Source organism: Heterodontus francisci, unplaced genomic scaffold (assembly GCF_036365525.1).
Source record: "Heterodontus francisci isolate sHetFra1 unplaced genomic scaffold, sHetFra1.hap1 HAP1_SCAFFOLD_136, whole genome shotgun sequence".
In the NCBI taxonomy this organism is placed as follows: Eukaryota; Metazoa; Chordata; class Chondrichthyes; order Heterodontiformes; family Heterodontidae; genus Heterodontus; species Heterodontus francisci.
In genome coordinates, this window is record NW_027141926.1 from 1,428,066 (window position 1) to 1,448,061 (window position 19,996).

General features: G+C 42.7%; 1 pseudogene; it reads left to right on the top strand.

Annotated features, from left to right (window-relative positions):
* The first annotated feature begins 3,169 nt into the window (after positions 1-3,169).
* Positions 3,170-5,855, top strand: LOC137365649 (probable G-protein coupled receptor 139; annotated as a pseudogene).
* Positions 5,856-19,996: the final 14,141 nt, after the last annotated feature.

Consider the following 19,996-nt stretch of genomic DNA (forward strand, 5'->3'; position numbering starts at 1 on the left):
TCTGGTCGCCACACTACCAGAAGGACGTGGAGGCTTTGGAGAGTGTACAGAGGAGGTTTACCAGGATGCTGCCTGGTCTGGAGGGCATTAGATATGAATAGAGGTTGGAAAAACACGGATTGTTTTCACTGGAACGACGGAGGTGGATGGGCGACATGATAGAGGTTTACAAAGTTTTGAGCGGCATGGACAGAGTGAATAGTCAGAAGATTTTTCCCAGGGTGGAAGAATCAGTTACTAGGGGACATAGGTTTAAGGTGCGAGGGGCAAAGTTTAAAGGGGATGTGCGAGGCAAGTTTTTTACACAGAGGGTGGTGAGTGCCTGGAACTTGCTGCCAGGGGAGGTGGTGGAAGTAGATACGATAGCGACATTTAAGAGACATCTTGACAAATACATGAATAGGAAGGGAATAGAGGGATATGGACCCTGGAAGTGCAGAAGGTGTTAGTTTAGACAAGCATCAAGATTGGCGCAGGTTTGGAGGGCCGAATGGCCTGTTCCTGTGCTGCACTGTTCTTTGTTCTTAGTTCATAAGTCAGGAATAATGGAAAACACTCCACTTCCCTGGATCTGTGCCGCCGCCAACAAACCCCAAGCGCCTCAGCAAGTTCCAAGCAAATGGGCTTGCTTGATGTACATCTGGTGCTCCATATTAACACTTAACTCCTTCCACCACCAGCACACAGTGGCTGCCGTGTGAACCATATACAATATCACACCGCAGGAAGTTCCAACATTTTCTTTGACAGCTCCTTTCAAGCACGAGACCGCTAACACCTAAAAGGCTAAGGGCGGCAGACGCATGGAAACATGAACACCTGAATGTTCCCTCCATGCCACAGACATCCTGAGTTGGAACTACATCGCCATTTTTTCATTATTGCTGGGTCAAAATCCTGGAACTTCCTTTCTAATTCCACTGGGGGATGCACCGGAAGCAGATGGAGTCCAGCGTTTCAAGAAGGTGGCTCCCCACCTCGTTCCAAAGAGAAACAAAAGATGGATGACAAATCCCAGCCTCGCCAGCAATGCCCACATCCAAGGAACAAGAAGGACCAGCCTTCACCTTGCTGCCTAAGTCGAAGCCCAGATGTTTGGTACATTGGTGCCCTGCCCGGCCCTGAGCTCAGCACATTGTCCACCGTTTCTGAATAAGCGGTCTCCAATTAAAATGGTGATGAGGAGGAATTTCTTCTCTTGAAAGTTCCATCGCATTTAGAATTCACTTACACAGAAATCAGTGGAGTCTGGGTCATTGAATATATTCAAGGCTGGTTTAGACAGACTTTTCATTGACGAGGAAGTGAAGACTTACTGCTGTCTGGCGGGAAATTGGAATTACAGCCATGTTCAGATCACCTATTATGGTTTTGAATGGCAGAACATGATCCATGGTCTGAATGGCCTACTCCCACTTTTATTTCTAATGACCTCATCATCATAGGTGAAAGGAAATCTGTTGTATCTCTTGCACTTGCATCGAAAGGAGCTGCGGGCAAGCAAACCAAATCTTGGGTGTGACTGTAAAGTGAACAAAGATATTTTGTTCACGATTTTAGTTGGACATGGTGGAAATGTCGGTGGATGATGTGTTGAAGGTGGAGGCGGTTGGACTGGAAAGTGAGAATAAGTGAATTAATATCATGGTTCTGGAAAATAGGGAAGGAGGTGAGGACAGTCACTCGGGTGATGGAACATATAAAGCTGAGGCCTCTGCAAAACTAATGCGAGGAATGCACTGTTAATGTGAAATGAAGAGACTGCAGAAGCTCTGGTATGAAAGATGGCATCGTTGGGAAAAACAGAAGGTGTTGAGAAAACTGAGAGAATGGAAGTTATTATTTATGCAAAGTGGAGTTGGAGGAAGTGTGGTCAAGATAATTGTGGAAGTTGGTGGATTATAGTAAATATTGATGCAAAGTCTGTCCACTTAAATGGAGAGAGGGAATTCGTGGAAGAGAAGTGAAGAGTCACAGATGGACCGTTTTCAGGCGAGGGAGTTTACAGATATTTAAACGCAAATTTGATTAAAGTTTCGAACTCTATGTGAAAGAAGGGTTTGACAAAGCCACAATCATCGATGTATCGGATAAAGAGGTTGAAAAGGGAAACAGAGTAGCTCGGACTGTGTGAGGGATAGAACGATATTGACAATCCTGCCATTGTGTCCAGTTCTAGGCACCACACTTTGAGGAACAATGTGTGGACGTTACAACGGATGTCGAAAATGTTCAAGAGAAAATTCCAGGGGTCACAGATGTTTTATGCCGACAGATTAGACAATCACATTGAGAGAAAGGCTGATAGATTTGTTCCAAAGCATGGGCGGTTTAAACAGAGTAGACACAGAGAAACCGCTCTCATTGGCAGATGTGGCGAAAACCAAAGGACGCGGGTTTAATGGATTGTCAATAGAATCAATGGGGACATGTGGGAAAACGTATGTTTCCACAGCACGTGTTTAGGATACGAAATGAACTGGCTGAAAGAGTGGTGAAGCCAGATTCAATCAGAAGCGAATTGAATAAGCAAACTGAAGAGAAAAAAACAATGCAGGTCAGTGATGAGGAGATGTGGGAGTAAGTTTAGATGAACTGCCCGTGCAGAGAGCTGACACAGACAAGACAGACTAAATGGCCAGCTGCTGTGTTCCAACCATTCTATACTACTTTTTGTTTGAATATATGAATTGTTAAACGGAATTGCATAGATAAAGAGAGCATCCACGGTATAGACGAACGGTTAGAGGCTTCTCTGACGTTAGGAATTTAATTTCAGAATCGTCATGCAGAGTGAAGGCCATCACTAAAACGACATGAAATCTACAGATGGGACTCATGATTTTTGTAGGACTTCCTTCATTTCTCTTTAACACAGCTTCCAGTTCTGAATAGTTGCTTATTGTGATCAGATTTGGCCAGTCTTGCAGGTAGGAATGGGTTAAATTCAATTTTAGTGGAAAATATATTCCATCAACAGGGAATTAACACAGCTGTCGTAATCTGTTTGTTCAAGATTAAGAAAAAAAGTTAGAACAATTTTGCAACCTCAGTATTCCCATGGAGATCCGGGAGGACATAAAGTTAATGCACTGGGAATGTGTCAGCTCAGAATCTATTTCAGGGATATTACATGCAGCACAAACAGACCGATCACTCCAAGCAGAAAATGCACCGACCAATTCAATGGGTGAGGAACATATTCTATGTGACCCTTGCAATAATTGGCGTTCCTGGTAAGTGTATATATTCAATGAAGTTTTGTAAATCTGTGTATGAGCTGGTTTCTACCATTACCATGGGAATAATAATATTACATGAGATCGAATGGTTACAGTTACAAAGACACACATTCAATAATATAATTGTATTAATTTCCTGAATTATCTGTGCAATTTTAATCTGTTGTCTCAACTGTTTCAAGCTCAAGGCACACTACATTGTAAAGTTGTTGAATTATGTGGAATGTTGTATTCTGTAGAATCAGAGCTCAAACAGGAAAATCTCAGAGGGGAAGGATGACTGGAATTATCTGTTAATGTAGAATTATCCTGTGTGTGTGTGCACGAACTGGAGTGGAGCACCTGACCTCAGCGATCATGTATAACTGGGAGTCTTTGTCACTCTGGAACTGCACTGATTGTGTCTGACTAACTGGTGTGGACAACGTAACACTGGGGACTGTGTATTTCCTGGAGTATCTGTCATTGTATTCAATGCGGGTCCCCATCTTACTCTTACTCTAAGTAGAGTTGTTGACAGCACTATCAGGTGCTGATTAATTTCCTTCCCGAGCACGGTCCTGAGAAGCGTTTGGTCATGAGTGCACTGCAATAATAAATAATCCTCTTCAATATTACGAAAAATACTGATGACTATGACTTGTTAATAGACAAGTTACTGATCTTACAGCACATAAACTGGGCATTCGATGCAACGAGATCACGGCTGTCTTCCTGCTCTTCACGAGCCACTCTTCATTCCACCTCATCTATTCCTATTTGTATATCCTTCCAATCCTGTCTCCCTCATGTACTAACTTCGCTTCGTCATGTTTTTTCCCCCCATTGCAACTACTCCAAGAGGTCTCAATTCCACGTTCCCAGCAGTACAAGTAAATAGATCTCTCCTGAATTCCATCGTGCATTTATTGATGACCATTTTATTTTCAGGAAATGCAGAACTGGTCACCAGCAAAGATGAAAATATCAGGTCCACGTTATCCCTCTCTAAACCTTATATAATTTTAAAGGCCTCATTTAGTTCAACACTCATCCTTCTCTTGTCGACAGAATAGAGCCACAACATATCCCGATAACTATAATCCCCCAGTTATGGTATTATTTTTGTGAAGAATACGTGCACCTGTTGATAACCCTGGATATTTTTATCACGTGTAGTCCAGAAGAGTACACATTATTTACGTGTTCAATCACCACCTTTATAATACATTATTATGACACTTTTCTTTTAATGATATTCCTGTAGAAATGAAAGCCTGTGCTGTGATCACATTTGCATTGACTCAATAAACTCCCTTTTCAATCTAACTCATTTATACATCAGAGAGAGTGGTCCAAGACGTATGAGTGCCTCCTATCTGTGGGACTGGTTCGAATCGGGGAGGAATTTCTTCGACACCAGGGAGTGTTTCGAGTCCGGAATGGGTTCCTACACTGGCAGTGGTTGGAGTTCGGCTACAGTTCTCCAGTCTACCCATTCTTTGGCTCCTCATTACTATATTTAACTAGTTGACCAGCGTCCGGTGAGCGGGGTGCTGTACCTCCCCCCGTCCAGGATTTGTTAAATCTGGAAGTGTTGGTGTTGGAGGCAGGTTGAGGTCATGGACCCGATCCCAATCCACACGGTTTTCGTTCTAAAATCCTTCCTGCATGGGTTGAGAAGCGGAGAATGTTTTTCCAGTAATTTACAGCCACTTCTCCCTTCTCTCCTTTACAGTTAATTTGGTGTCAATTGTGATCCTGTCCAAGGGAAATTGCGGACTCTCCACCTGCACCACCCGTTACCTGGTGGCCATGTCAACGGCGGATCTACTGGTCATTATCACTGAGATCATACTCCGGAGAATCAATAACTTTTATTTCCCATTAAATTTCCTGAAACTCACCTCTGTGTGTCGCCCTCTCTATGCCTTGATCCGTGCAGCCGTCGACTGTTCCGTTTGGTTCACCATCACTTTCACATTTGATCGATTTGTCGCCATTTGTTGCCAGAAGCTGAAATCAAAATATTGCACCAGGAAAACTGCGAGTGTGGTTCTGTCAACAACTGGCATCCTGCTCTGTCTGAAAAATATTCCCATCTACTTTAGATATCAACCTGGATGGGTAACAGACAATGTCGAATGGAGCTGTTCTAATAAGCCAAGCTATTTTACTGACCCTCGGTGGATTGGATGGAGAAGAGTTGAAAAAGTTTTAACACCATTATTGCCGTTCATTTTAATTCTGTTGCTGAACGCTCTGACGGTCAGACACATTTTAGTGACCAGTCGACTTCGCCAGAGACTGAGGGGTCAGAGCAAGAAAGATAATCACAGTGACTGTGAAATGGAGAGAAGAAGGAAGTCCATGATTTTACTCTTCAGCATATCTGGCAATTTCATATTTCTGTGGCTGGTGTATATTTTATATATCTTTGATGTTGGTTATTTCTTAGATGATGATTCTTTTTATATCTTTGAAAAGGTCGCATAAATGCTACGGAATTTAAGTTGCTGTACCAACACATTTATTTATGTGGCCACTCAGTCCGAGTTCAGAGAGCAGTTAAAGAGCGCCGTGAAATATCCAGTTACATCAATTATTAAATTAATTAATAAACAAAGCAATTGAGACCAGCTTAAAGATCCAGTGGTTAATGGAGAAGAGGTGACCGCTGGAGGTCCAGAAGAAAATGGCCTGTCGGAGTAAAGACAAACACTAGAGCTGTTAGTGACGGGAAGAGGGGGTCTGGAGCAAGAGGATGGGAAGTAAATGAACAGAAATCATAAAAGATAACGAGTAGTGAGCAAAGGGAAAGAGATCAACTTCGTAAAGGGGTCAGGAGAAGAGTGACTGCTCTCCCTAAAGGAACTGATGTGAAAGAAGCTTGAACTGGATATGACACCTATCATTAAACAGGAACCATGTAGTTTAATATGTATGCTAACTGACTTGATCAATTAAATGTATCTGTAGAATAAAACATTTATGTTTAAAAACAACATTTTTTCCTGATATTCCACTGGACACATTTATTCTTAATTGCTTTGGCAACCTGGGAATGTTGAGGTGAATTGTTTACGGTAGTTGACATTGTTGATAAGAAGATGAAACTGTGCTTGTCCGACTGCTTTGTATCTGCAAGGATGGAATATGTGTTCACACAATGAAATGTTAACTCTTGGAGCCGAGGAAATAAGAGATGGAGATGCTTTTCGCGTACTCCACTCTAATTACAGAGGTGTGGTGACAACAGATGAACATCACGTTAAATTAATGGAAGAGTTAACTCAAAGGATATCATAATAAGGAATCGGAAGCCCAAAAGATGGAAACTCAGAGTCTTTGCTGGTACAGTTAACAATGGTGTCTGTGGTGTAATTATTCTGAAACACAGTTCAACGTAATGTCAATTCAGAGACAGGAGAACAAAGGCATCGCCTGTGCTGGCAACATTCAAAGAATCCTGGTCTTGAAGGATAAGAAACTTCCACATTGCCTTGAGTGCTTTTATGTTCAGTATTTATATCATCTTGCTTAATGAATTATACTGGATTCATAAGTAGTCGTTATTTGTAACTTGTTAGGTCAGGCACAACTGAGGACCCCATTGAGGTAAATTGAAAATTCAGAACTGCGAATTTCTAAATAAAAGTTTTTAAGCATGAAAATCCCAAAATATGCAATGGTGCAACTTGGGGCCAGACGTTGAAAAAGGCTGAAACAAAATGACTGGTTGTGAAGTTGAGTGGAATCTTGCTCAGATTAGTCTGACCAACTTTTTTTCATTTAAGGAAGGGAATTCTTAAGTGGAACAACCAGACATTGATTCGAAAGACCTGTGAATCAGATGTCATTTGAATTACGAGGTAAAAGATTGGTAAAAAAAAACATAGAACGAATATCAGCAGAAAAGAGGAATAATTTAGTATTTTAAGCTTCCAAGAACCATAGTATCATAGAAATATCAAATGTTTAAGGCACAGAAAGAGGCCACTTTGACCCATCGTGTCTGTGCCAGCCAGAAAAGGATCCACCTATTTCAATCCCACCTTCCAGCATTTGGTTCTTAGCCCTGCAGATTATGTTAGTTGAGGTACATATCCAGACTCTTTTTCAGTGAGTTGAGCATCTCTGCCTCAAATACACTTTCAGGCAGTGAGGTCCAGAGCCCTATCACCCTCTGGGTGAAAAAAGTTTGTCCTCATCTCCCCTCTATTTCTCTAGCAATCAGTATAAAGCTATGCCCACACCCCACCCCCCCCCCCCCGCACCCCGTCTCTGACCTCTCTGCTAAGGTGAATAAATCCTTCACTTCCACTCTATCCAGGCGCCCCAAGATTTTGTACATTTCAATCAGATCTCCTCTCAGCCTTCTCTGTTCCAAAGAGACTAAACCCAGCCTATTCAATCTTTCCTCCAACCTGCATTGTTCCAGTTCTGGCAACATCCTCGTAAATCTGTTTTGCACCCTCTCCAGTGCAATTACATCCTTTCTGTAATAAGGTGACCAGAACTGCACACAGTACTCAAGTTGTGGTCCAACCAATGATTTAGTCCGTTCCAGCATAACTTCCCTATTCTTATATTCTATACCACAGCTAATAAAGGTAAAGATTCCCTATGCCTTCTGAACCACCTTATCGACCTGTCCTGCTACCTTCAGGGATCTGTGGAAATTGACTCCAAGGTCCCTCACTTCCTCTACACTTCTCAGTATTTTCTCATTTATCGTGTACTCCTTTGCCTTGTTTGACCTCTCAAAATGCATCAGCTCGCATTTCTCTGTCTGAAATTCCATTTGTCACTTTTGTGCCCATCTGACCAGACCATCAATAACTTCCCGCAGCCTGCAGCTATCCTCCTTGTTATCTGCCAAACAGCTAATCTTCGTCTGGTCTGCAAACTTCTTGTCCATGCCCCCTACATTTACGTCCAAATCGTTAAGATATACTACAAAAAGCAGGGGACCCAGTACTGAGCTCCACGGAATACCACTGGTAACAGCCCTACAGTCATTAAGACACCCGTCAACAATTACCCATTGTTTCCTGCCACTAAGCCAATTTTGTATCCACCTTGCTGCATTTCTCTGAATCCCATGGGAATTTTTTTTTACAGGTCTGCCATGTGGGAACTTGTAAATAGCCTTGATAAATTCTATGTTGACCACATCAGCTGCACTACCCTCATCTATCTTCCTTGTTACTGCTTCAAAAAATGTGATCATGTTGGTCAAATAAGATCTTCTCTTAACAGAACCATACTGACTATCCTTGATTAACCTGTGCCTATCTAAGTAACAGTTTATCCTATCTGTCTGAATAGATTCCAATAATTTGCCCACGACTGAGGTCAGGCTGACTGGCCTGTAATTATTCTGTCTATCTTTCACTCCTATTTTAATCAGAGGTACAACGTTAGCATTTCTCCAATCCTCAAGCACCGCACCCCTGTATCCAGTGAGGACCATGGTGCTGAGGACGCCGTGGATAGCATGTTTAGCGAGGTGGCCACACCGCAGGTAATGGCTGCACAGGCAGAAGAGGGATGGCCGTCCACCAGGAGGAGTAGTAGGCGCAGGCAGGTAGTGCAGGAGTCCTGTTGAAGAAAATCCAGATTGTGCCCAATTGTTGAACAAATTCTCCGGACTCAGACGTTGGGAATCAAACCCTTTATAGCATGATATCATGGGGGAGCACACCTAACCTCAATGCGGTCCAGCGCTACTCCCGCCAACTACAAATCGCCGTGGACTTAAATAGTATAAAAGAAGCAGAGCTAGCAGTTTCACAATTAAGCAGAAACCACAGGACAACCACAAGACCACCTGCAGCTCTGTGCCCTTTGCAATGTCCGAGGTCAGTAGAGCGTTAGTTCGAGCAGAACAAGCTATTGTTCCCTATTTAACGTACACACTCCAGGTACTATATTTGGCCGTTACTTCTGGCTAGGTTGCACAAACATGATAAAAGCGGAAGAGTCAGTAACGAACACTCTGCTTTCACTTCCCCAAAATCCATCTTGAGCTCTGTCCCTTCCTAAGCCAGATGATTGTGGTCAGTTGCTCTGTCTACATTTCCTGACCATTGGTTAGGTTAGCTACAAGCTGCGTCCTGTTTTTCTATTTCTACAAAGTTAAGTAATAATTAGCAAAGCTCAGAAAATTCTCCAACAATCCCTCCTTTTATCATACCATGATAACACAATATCATCGTATGTGGAGGGGAGAGGTATTTAAAGTAGTCATTGAAGCATAATATCTTTTTCTGCCATCGCGCTGTCCCAGCCGCAAGGCCAAGCCAGCAATACATGATTGATTAATCTCAGTTTAAATGTCCCCATAAAATTCTGTTCTTAAAATTCTAAAATTCTGTTCTCACAGTCCCCTCTTGACTCTTCTACAACCCTTTTAAGAATCCTTCCCTTGATCCCACCTCGGTGCCTTTAATGGTCTCTATTTGTCGAGAAACAGCCTTCAACACCCGGAGGGGTCGCACTCAATACGTCGCCTGCTTATATCACAAGGGGGCAGCGGGAACTCTGTAAAGGCATAAGTTTTGCAGGGGCTTCAAATACTTGCTTACAACATAAAAGGTGGTACACTTGTACAATTAAAAATTCATTTAAACATCACTGTTACATTATCGATTGTATAAACATAATACAATTTCATAAAGTACATTGGTCATTCATTTGCTCACTTTAAGTACATATGAGAAGGTTATCCAATTACCCTTTTATGGCATAACTAATTGTCCCTCCTTTTACAGAGCAAGCTCGAACACTGATTGCTTTTCGGGTAGCTGTCCAACCTGTGTTCATACATCCTCTTGCATTGCCTAATCAATTTCTTAAGTTGCCAAATTAAGTAGGTCACATATAACACCATGATACCCAAAACCACTATCAGGACATGGGAGATAATTCTAAACCAGGGGTGTATCTGCACGTTTGACCCCCAGTTCCATAAGTCCTCCTGCCAGGTAGAATCATTTATCTTGTCAATCTCATCTTGTAGCATCTTCGACTGTTGTTCCAGCTTGCAATGGCTTCCAGCTGCTGTCTCTCTTTACCCAAGCGTGTGAGCAATGGCTGAATAGTATATTCATATTCTCGGAGGTAATTTGTCAATTCCTCCTTAATACTTTCTGTCACAGTTATCGTTTCTGTCTTTTGCTCATGTATCTGTACCAACTCCATCTTCCCCACTCGGGTTGGTAATTGTGGGTTGAACCAAATCATACTGTTGTTCACCGGACAAGTCCGTTTATGTCCATACTGGTACTCCCTCGCTGTGGTGGTTAAGCAATATCTCCCCTTTCCCATATAGGCCACATGGGTTTTTCCTGACAATGCTTTCCTAGTCTTCATGGTGCAATTTACAGTGGTATTAAATCCACATTTTGATTCTGCCGTTTTATATATAGGATGAGGACATATGATCACCTGGTTTTCCAGACTACACTCAGACAATGGACAATGTTGTTCCAATTACCTCTTTTCCAATTTCCACAACATATGGTAAAATATCATTGTATTTTATGTAATCTTTTCCCCTTATCACTCCTATATTTTCTACTTCATGTAATTGTATCCCTAACTTATCTCTCAGAATTACAGGTATTCCCAACACTACTCCAATACTCATAGATCCTGTATTTACACATTCCTGACCTTTCCATACCTTAAGTTTTCTGAGTTGGCACCTGATAATTTTAACATTTGTGTGACTAGCTAAGTCCTCCAACTGGGTGTAATTTATCCAAACTGGTACCCGTCCTGCATCAATTTGCCTCCAATTTTCCTTCGTTTGTTCTAACATCCACGGACCATATGTACTACAAACACTTTCATTATTTGAAATGTCGTGGACCTCCTTTACCTTTTCTATGATATCATTAATAGTATGAGCATGACATTCCGTACTCTCACCAGTCCTGTCACCGTTTTTGACAGATCCTGTCCTACTTTAGCTACACCAATTCTGTGCCTTTTGTTCCTTTTTTAAAAAAAATATCCTTTACTAGCTGACTGAGAGTTCTAACCTTCTGGTCCACATTTTCCAAATCTACAGTATTGACAATTGAAGTTCCTGTATTAAGGACTGTGGCTGCGTCATTCACTAAACTGCGTTTATGGCTCTTTCCCTTTATTATTTTCTCATTACCAAATTCCTGTCTCAACAATTGTTACAGTAATACCTTGTACAACTCTCGGGTCTTCTCAGGGCACCAGTCAGGTAGCTGGATATCTGAGAAAATCAATATTACCGGTACCAACTCAAGCTTTACATTATCATATACAATTTTATTAGGTTTTATTATCACAAGACTATTTTCTAGTCCTGTAGTCAAGAACGGGCAAGGGAGACCAGTCACTTTTGGCTGTTGGTTCGTAACCTTACTCGTCGGTAATTAGAATGTGGGATTAACCATGGGGGTTGGTGCTTCTTATCTGTTTAATCTCATAACCAGAAATAGGAACAGTCCCTTTTTTTTTAGAGCTTTAATATCTTGCGCTAGGGGAGTTCGAGGATTGTCAGCACTCACTTTTGCTCTGTCTCATGCTTTCCCTGTGTTATTACTGTTCCCAAATAAGAAACCTTTTCCTTCATTATCGGTGCCATTTTCAGCCTAACTTTCACTCTAACCTTCTTGAAAGAAGGTGGAATATCGATGGATTATTATAAAATCCCTGGGAGAGACACGTCCAGATGCACTGTTGTCCCTTGAACGTAAATGCAAATTTATATTGACTCTTGTGCCAACTGTATGGACCAGAACCCATTGCTAATGTCCAACACAGTAAACCACTGATTTGTTATTTTCTAAAACTTTGAATGTCCTCTTAAATATCAGATACATTTCCGTTTTAGTGCTTTAAATAACCACTCATATCAGTTAAATTTTGTTTATTGATTCCAATTTCTTATGCCCAGACTTGGTTGTACTTTTTGTACGTTAAGGACAGAAGTGTTTGCAACTATCTTCCCTTCTCAAGCATTTTGTCTCATTGATAAAGATGCTATGATATTTGATGTCTGCAATTCAGTTTTAAATTCTCTAAGCTGCTGGATCTCTTGTTGTGACATCAGCCTTGGAACCTGCCGTCACCTGCTTAAAAAGAATCCATTGTGGCTCTGCCCCTGAGCCCAATGGGTTAATTTGTCCAATTCTATCTGTCAACTTAGAAATGTAAGATTTAACAATGTCCAATATGTATAAATTTGACTCTCAGCTTTGCAAAAAGTCGCAGCGGGTTAAGTTCCTTGTTTGTCTCCAAGGGGGCAGAGCAAAACATTCTCAGCCACGTCACTTTACGAAACCTTTCTTTTCTGATCGAAAAGAACTATCTATTTTAAACCTTTTCAATCCTTTTGGTATCCTTAGGGTTTAAAAACAACAAAATCATGTGTAACATTTTTCAACTTCAAAGGAACTCATCTCCATCAGGAAAGACAGCATTTTAGATTAAACTCCAATTGTTTCCAAACTTTTTGTATCTCTTGTCAGAGGTTCCTAATCCAAGGAATTTTACAACAAAGATGATTCCAATTCCAATTCATTGCAATAATATTTAAAAATCAAAACTGCTGATGTTATCTGAGTGAGTCCCCTGTTCGGAACTTAAGACTTCTCCAAAACTCGACATGCTAAACTTGGAAGTTCATTGTGGTTGCAAATGACATTTCCAGTTCTTCAACTTAAACAGGTCAATTAACCTTAACAGTATTAATTCAATTCAGACTTATTAACTTATAATACTTATTAACTACACACAGAACAGAATAGCACGTGCTTATTTTAAAATATAGGTAAATTACATCACTTTCTTGCTCTTTCTTCAGGCACCTTTTCAAATGACTGTAATAAAACCAAAAACTAAAGAAAAGGTTATTTAACATTCTTACAACAAAAGACTTAACACTAGGTCCTTACACAAACTTAAATCTTTTTAAACGGACAGAATCTTTCCTATACCTCCTTTTCTATCCTTTCTTTCCCTTAAAACAAGATAACAGTCAGTAAAACATGTCTTCAAATTTAGACTGTAAAATAAAACAATAGCAGCGTTTCCAATTAAAACAATGTACCAAACCCCAAATTAGATTTCTGCCAGACATCTTCAGACCTTCAAGGCTGAAGCTTATCCCTCAGAAAATTGTTCATTGCCTTTTCACAGTTGCAAAACCAACTAAAAATAAAACTTTAACTTAAAATATAATTCAATTTTATATCCCATTCCTGGGTGCACAATCTTAAATCGAAATGAACACACTCAACAATCACTTTTCACACTCATTCAATTCCAAACAACTTAATAGACTCATGCTTTGAACATTAAAGCCAGTCAACAAAGAGTTAATGACAGTCAGTTCTACAGAATACAAGCTGTGCTTCCCAGATATTCAATTCATTCACGGAAGCTTCAGACATTCTCACAGTCGAATCAAAGACACAGTTACTTGTTTTACTCCAAAACATACCTATCTTTAAATCACATATTTACCGTGGTGCTTCTGCGTCTCCTTCGAGGGGCAAACGGACGTGGGTTGCCTTTCTTCAGAGGACATGGTTTACTTGTCCCAGGGGCAACCCTTCCTTCTTGGAATCCGTTGAGTCCACTCTTACTTCTAATTTCTCAAAACCTTCTAAATTTACGAGTTCTTTTCTATGAATCAAGTAGCATTAAAACACAGGAAAACAAACAAGACACAACAAAACGAATCGACACAAGGATACGAACAGGCGCAGTTAATGTTAAATTCTCAAGGTCAGCTAACTGGCACACCCCTGTCTCTCAGGCCAATGCTCTTTCGTTCTCCTTCCATCCCACAACCTCTCTCTCCAGGGCCAGATTCCGGCTCGTGTACTCAGGAGCAACGATCACGTGCCTGTCGGGTCAATTTGGTAGTTTAGTTACAGCCCCAGTCGTTCACCGTCCCAGACGGTTGTTCTAACTCCTTTTGTCCCACAGCCTCTTTACTCCACCCGGTGGAGGAACCGCTCGTGCAAACTCAAATTAGGATCACCAAATTCCCGGAATTTGGTACGACTATACCGAATTCGCCACATTTTACTGGATTTTCTACTTATCTCCTTTTCAACTTCCCTTCGCGGAATTTTAGATCTTTTCTGATCAGGTTTCAGCCAATTCTTCCTTGACCCCTTTAGTCCCCCTCTCCCAGTTATCTGGCCTTCATGTGGGGCCCAGTCGCCCTCTTAATTCCGGCAAAAGCTGGGTGATTGAGACACTCGGGTCGCAGAAAAGTTGACTTACCCCTGATCCTGTCGATTAGTTTTTTTACTAGGTTCTTTTGTCTCCCGTGAACTCAGGGATCCTGCCGACTACGCCAAACTGTTGAAGAAAATCCAGATTGTGCCCAATTGTTGAACAAATTCTCCGGACTCAGACGTTGAGAACAAACTTTTTATTGCATGATATCATGGGGGAGCACACCTGACCTAAATGCAGTCCAGTGCTGCTCCCGCCAACTACAAATCGCCGTGGACTTATATAGTATAAAAGAAGCAGAGCTAGTAGTTTCACAATTAAGCATAAACCACAGGACAACCACAAGACCACCTGCAGCTCTGTGCCCTTTGCAATGTCCGAGGTGAGTAGAGCGTTATTTCGAGCATAACAAGCTATTGTTCGCTATTTAACGTACACACTCCAGGTACTATATTTGGCCGTTACGTCTGGCTAGGTTGCACAAACATGATAAAAGCGGAAGAGTCAGTAATGAATACTCTGTTTTCACTTCCCCAAAATCCATCATGAGCTCTGTCCCTTCCTATGCCAGATGATTGTGGTCAGTTGCTCTGTCTACATTTCCTGATCATTGGTTCGGTTAGCTACAAGCTGCGTCCTGTTTCTCTGTTTTTACAAAGTTAAGAAATAATTAGCAAAGCTCAGAAAATTCTCCAACAGTGCCCAACTGAAAGGAGAAATGGGGTCTCAGTGAAGGTGGCATTTTGAATGACAGGACCTCTGACAGTGCAGCGCCCCTTCAGTACTGCATTGGAATATCAGTCTAGATGCAGTTCAAGTCCTTGGATATGGATTTGAACTCACGACCGAATGGTTCCATCTGAACTTGCATAGTCTCTGCATAGTCAAGGAACTGTGGTTCGAATGTACTTGAAGGGGAAAGATGTCCAATTTTGCAGCTGTATCTAGACAGTCACACGTTTGGAAATTGATAGGATATTTTTGCTTACCATTTTTTAAATGAGAGAGTGCAGCGAGGATTTACATGGGTTGTTTTGGTCTTTGTACCTCCGTAGTGCCAAGAAGTAAATGATCTGTTGGAGAAGATACTGAGGGATAGGATCTATTCCCATTTGGAAGATTATGGGCTTATCAGTGATAGGCAACATGGTTTTGTGCAGGGAAGGTCATATATTACCAAATTAATAGAATTCGTTGAGGAAGTGACAAAGTTGATTGATGAGGGAAGGGCTGTAGATGTCATATCCATGGACTTCAGTAAGGCGTTTGATAAGGTTCCCCATGGTAGGTTGATGGAGAAAGTGAAGTCGCATGGGGTCCAAGGTGTACCAGCTAGATGGATAAAGAACTGGCTGGGCAACAGGAGACAGAGAGTAGCAGTGGAAGAGAGTTACTCAAAATGGAGATGTGTGACCAGTGGTGTTCCACAGGGATCCGTGCTGGGACCACTGTTGTTTGTGATGTGCATAAATGATTTGGAAGAACGTATAGGTGGTCTGATTAGCAAGTTTGCAGACGACACTAAGATTGGTGGAGTAGCAGATAGTGAAGGGGACTGTCAGAGAATACAGCAGAATATAAATAGATTGGAGAGTGGGCAGAGAAATTTCAGATGGAGTTCAATCAGGGCAAATGCGAAGTGATGCATTTTGGAAGATCCAATTCAAGAGTGAACTATACAATAAATGGAAAAGTCCTGGGTAAAATTGATGTACAGGGAGATTTGGGTGTTCAGGTCCATTGTTCCCTGAAGGTTGCAACGCAGGTCAGTAGACTGGTCAAGAAGGCATACGGCATGCTTTCCTTCATCGGACGGGGTATTGAGTACACGAAGTGGCAGGTCATGTTACAGTTGTATAGGACTTTGGTTCGGCCACATTTGGAATACTGCGTACAGTTTTGGTCGCCACATTACCAAAAGGAAGTAGATGATTTGGAGAGGGTGCAGAGGAGGTTCACCAGGATGTTGCCCGGTATGGAGGGCTCTAGCTATGAAGAGAAGTTGAGTAGATTAGGATTATTTTCATTAGAAAGACGGAGGTTGAGAGCGGACCTTATTGAGTGGTACAAAATCATGAGAGGTATAGACAGGGTGGATAGCAAGAAGTTTTTTTCCCAGAGTGGGGGATTCAATTACAAGGGGTCACGGGTTCAAAGTGAGAGTGTAAAAGTTTAGGTGGATATGCGTGGAAAGTTCTTTACGCAGAGGGTGGTGGGTGCCTGGAACACGTTGCCAGCGGAGGTGGTAGACGCGGGCACGATAGCGTCTTTTAAGATGTATCTAGACAGATACATGAATGGGCAGGAAGCAAAGAGATACAGACCCTTAGAAAGTAGTCGACAGGTTTAGATAGAGGATCTGGATCGGCGCAGGCTTGGAGGGCCGAAGGGCCTGTTCCTGTGCTGTAATTTCCTTTGTTCTTTGTTCTTTGTATAACCTTATAGCTCAATTCCCTCATCCGAGGAGCCATTCTGGGTACTCTGCTGTGCACTTTCTCCAGGATCTTCGCATCGTGCGTGTGTATGTTTGTGTGGGAGGTCCTGTGATGTTCTGTGTTTCTCAGGCTCTACGCTGTGGTGTGTGTCTGTGTATGTTTGTGCATGTGTGTGTGTATATGAGAGCTTGGTTTTTGCGCTCTATGTGTTTTTGTCAGGATCTGTGTTGTGCGTGCGTGTGAGCGTGTGTCTGTGACAGGGCTTGGGTTATGGTGTGTGTGTGTGTGTGTATCAGTGCCTGTGTTGTGATGTATGTGTGCGTCTGTGTGTCTGTCTGTGTGCGTGGCTGTCTTTGTCAGGTCTTGGCTTGTGGCTTCTGTTTGTGTTTACGTGTCATGGCCTGCGAGGTTCTCTGTGTGTTTTTGTGCTGTGTGCACGTTTGTGTGTGCCTGTACCTGTCTCTGGACCTGGGTTTTCCTGTGTGTGTGTGTGCGTGTGTGCGTGTGTGCGTGTGTGCGTGTGTTTGTGTCAAGCTCTGGTTTGTGCTCTGTGTGTGGCTGTTTCCGTGTGTGTTTATATGTGCCAGGCCCTGGTTTGTGCTCAGTCCGTGTGTCCGTGCTTGATTATGCCACAGGACATGGGTTCTTGTCTGTGCATGTGTGTTGTATTTTTCTGTGTGCGTGTGTATGTTTGTTTGTCAGAACCTGCGTTTTGAAGCATGTATGTTTGTATATGTCTGTCTCAGGGCCTGGGTTGTGCACAGCGTGTGCATACGGACCCCAGAGTTGCAGAAGCTTTTAGTTTAGACAGCCATCAAGATCGGTGCAGGTTTGGAGGGCCGAATGGCCTTTTCCTGTGCTGTACTGTTCTTTGTTCCTTGTGTGTTTGTCTGTGTATCAGGGTCCCTGTTGTGCTTTGAGTGTTTGTGTTTGTATGTGTGTCAGAGCCCGGGTTGTGCAATATGTGTGTGTGTGCATGGTTGTGCGTGTGCCACAGGGCATTGGTTGTGCTCGGTGTATTTGTGTGTGTTTGTGTGTGTCAGGCTCAGCGTTGTGGTGTGTGTATGTGTGTGATATGGTGTGGGTTGAGCTGTGTGTGTGTGTGTGAAACTCTGCGTTGTACTGTTTATGTGTGTGTGTGTGTGTGTGTGTGTGTGTGTGTGTGTGTGTGTGTGAGAGAGAGAGAGTCTGCGTGTCTGTGTGTGTCAGGGCCTTGGTGGTGCAGCTTGCGTATGTGTGCGCGCGCGTCTCAGGGCCTATGTTGTACTATGTGTATCTGTGTCTGCATCTCTGTGTGTCAGAGCCTGGGTTGTGCTTTGTGTGTGTACACGTGCATGTCTCAGTGCGTGAGTTCTGCTCTGTGTATGTAGGTTCTGTGTTTGGCTGTGCGTGCGTTTTTGTGTTTGTCAGAACCTGGGTTGTGCAGTGTGCATGTTCATATATGTGTTTGTCAGGACCTGTGTGTCTATCAGTCATAGGGCCTGGGTTGTGCTGTGTGTGTGTGATGCTCTGGCACGTGAATTAATTATTTTAATATTTTAACCCTATTTGTTATACTCTCTCAAAATTCGATAATAGCTTCCTGACAGATTAATTTCTTAAGGAAACAAATTATTGATCTGCTGTGTTCCTTGCTGGAAAACGGAATAGTTCGATGCTTCACTGCAAAACTGAATTCCTATTGTCAAATTCATCAGGCACTGGAAGTCTCCAAGTGAACTTTGACTGTATTGTATCAGATGACTGTTCATCAGAAGAATAATCTGCAAAACTTTATAGTTATTTCAATTTTTGGGGTAGCTAACTAAACACCAAAATATTGTACTTTGTGTTTATGTATGGGAATGCAGGAGTTAGATTCTCTAAATAAGTTATAAAGTATTTAGATCTTGGTTTATCCTGGTGGTGTTTCAGGTTTTTTAAAAATTAGTAGTTAATTTGTTTACCTCATTCAGGGATAAACAGATGATTTAATTTGGTGGCTGCTTTCTTTGATTTCGGAAAGATATATATGATGTGACCTATGGAATTACAGGGCTGAATTGACAGTGCGTTGCTCCCACCTGTATCAGAAACATATATTTTGACTGGGAGCTTTGTCTTGAGCGGTCATAACATAATATATTAATTGCTGCCCTGTTAAAATGGAAAGAATCCAATGTATAATTGGGTTATAAAGAATTCAGGCTGCAGTTTGCCCATCTCCATTACAACAAGTCCCGCCCCGCTCTTTCAGCATAGCGACAGGGCCAGCCCAGGTCTGAACCATCGGTACCGGCCGGTTACCGCGCTGTCACCAGAGCGACCGGCACTGACACCGCACTGTAAATGTAGAGACAGGCCCCGACCTGCTCTGTCACAATAAAGAAAGGACCCGCCCTGCTCGGTCACGAGAACGACTTGCCCCACTGCAAACAGTCAGCATAGTGACAGGCCATGTCCCCGCTCTGTCACCACAGCAACATGGCCCTACCCGGTCTTTGACCATAGCGACAGGTTTTGCCCATGCTTTTACACCATAGCGACATGGCCCGCAATCTGTGACCACAGGGACTGACCGCGCCACCACTCTGTCTGCATCGCGAGAGGCACGCCCCTGATCGGTCTCCATAGTGACATGCCCTGCCCCCGATCTCTCACCATAGCCACTGGCCCAGCCACCAGACTGTTACCACAACGGCAGGCCTCGCCCCTCAGTCTCTGAAGTGAAAGCCCCCGCCCCCTATGTCACCATAGCGACAGCCCCCACCCTTTCTCTGTCCCTGTAGTGACAGGTTCTGAAACCGCTCAGTCAACATAAGGACAAGCCACGCCCGTGCTCTGTCACCTAGAAAAATACCTAGGCCTCTCTCCATGAACATTCTCTGCTCGCTCTCTGATACCACTTTGTTTTATTCGCATCATGGAATGCGGAGGTCCTTGGCTGGACCATCAAGTATTGCCCATTCCTAATTGCCCCTTGAGAAGGTGGTGGTAAGCTGCATTCTTGAACCACTGCAGTCCATGTGGGGTAGGTAATCCCACAGTGCTGTTAGGAAGGGAGTTCCAGGAATTTGACCCAGCGACAGTGAAGGAAAGATGATATTCTTCAAGTCAGGA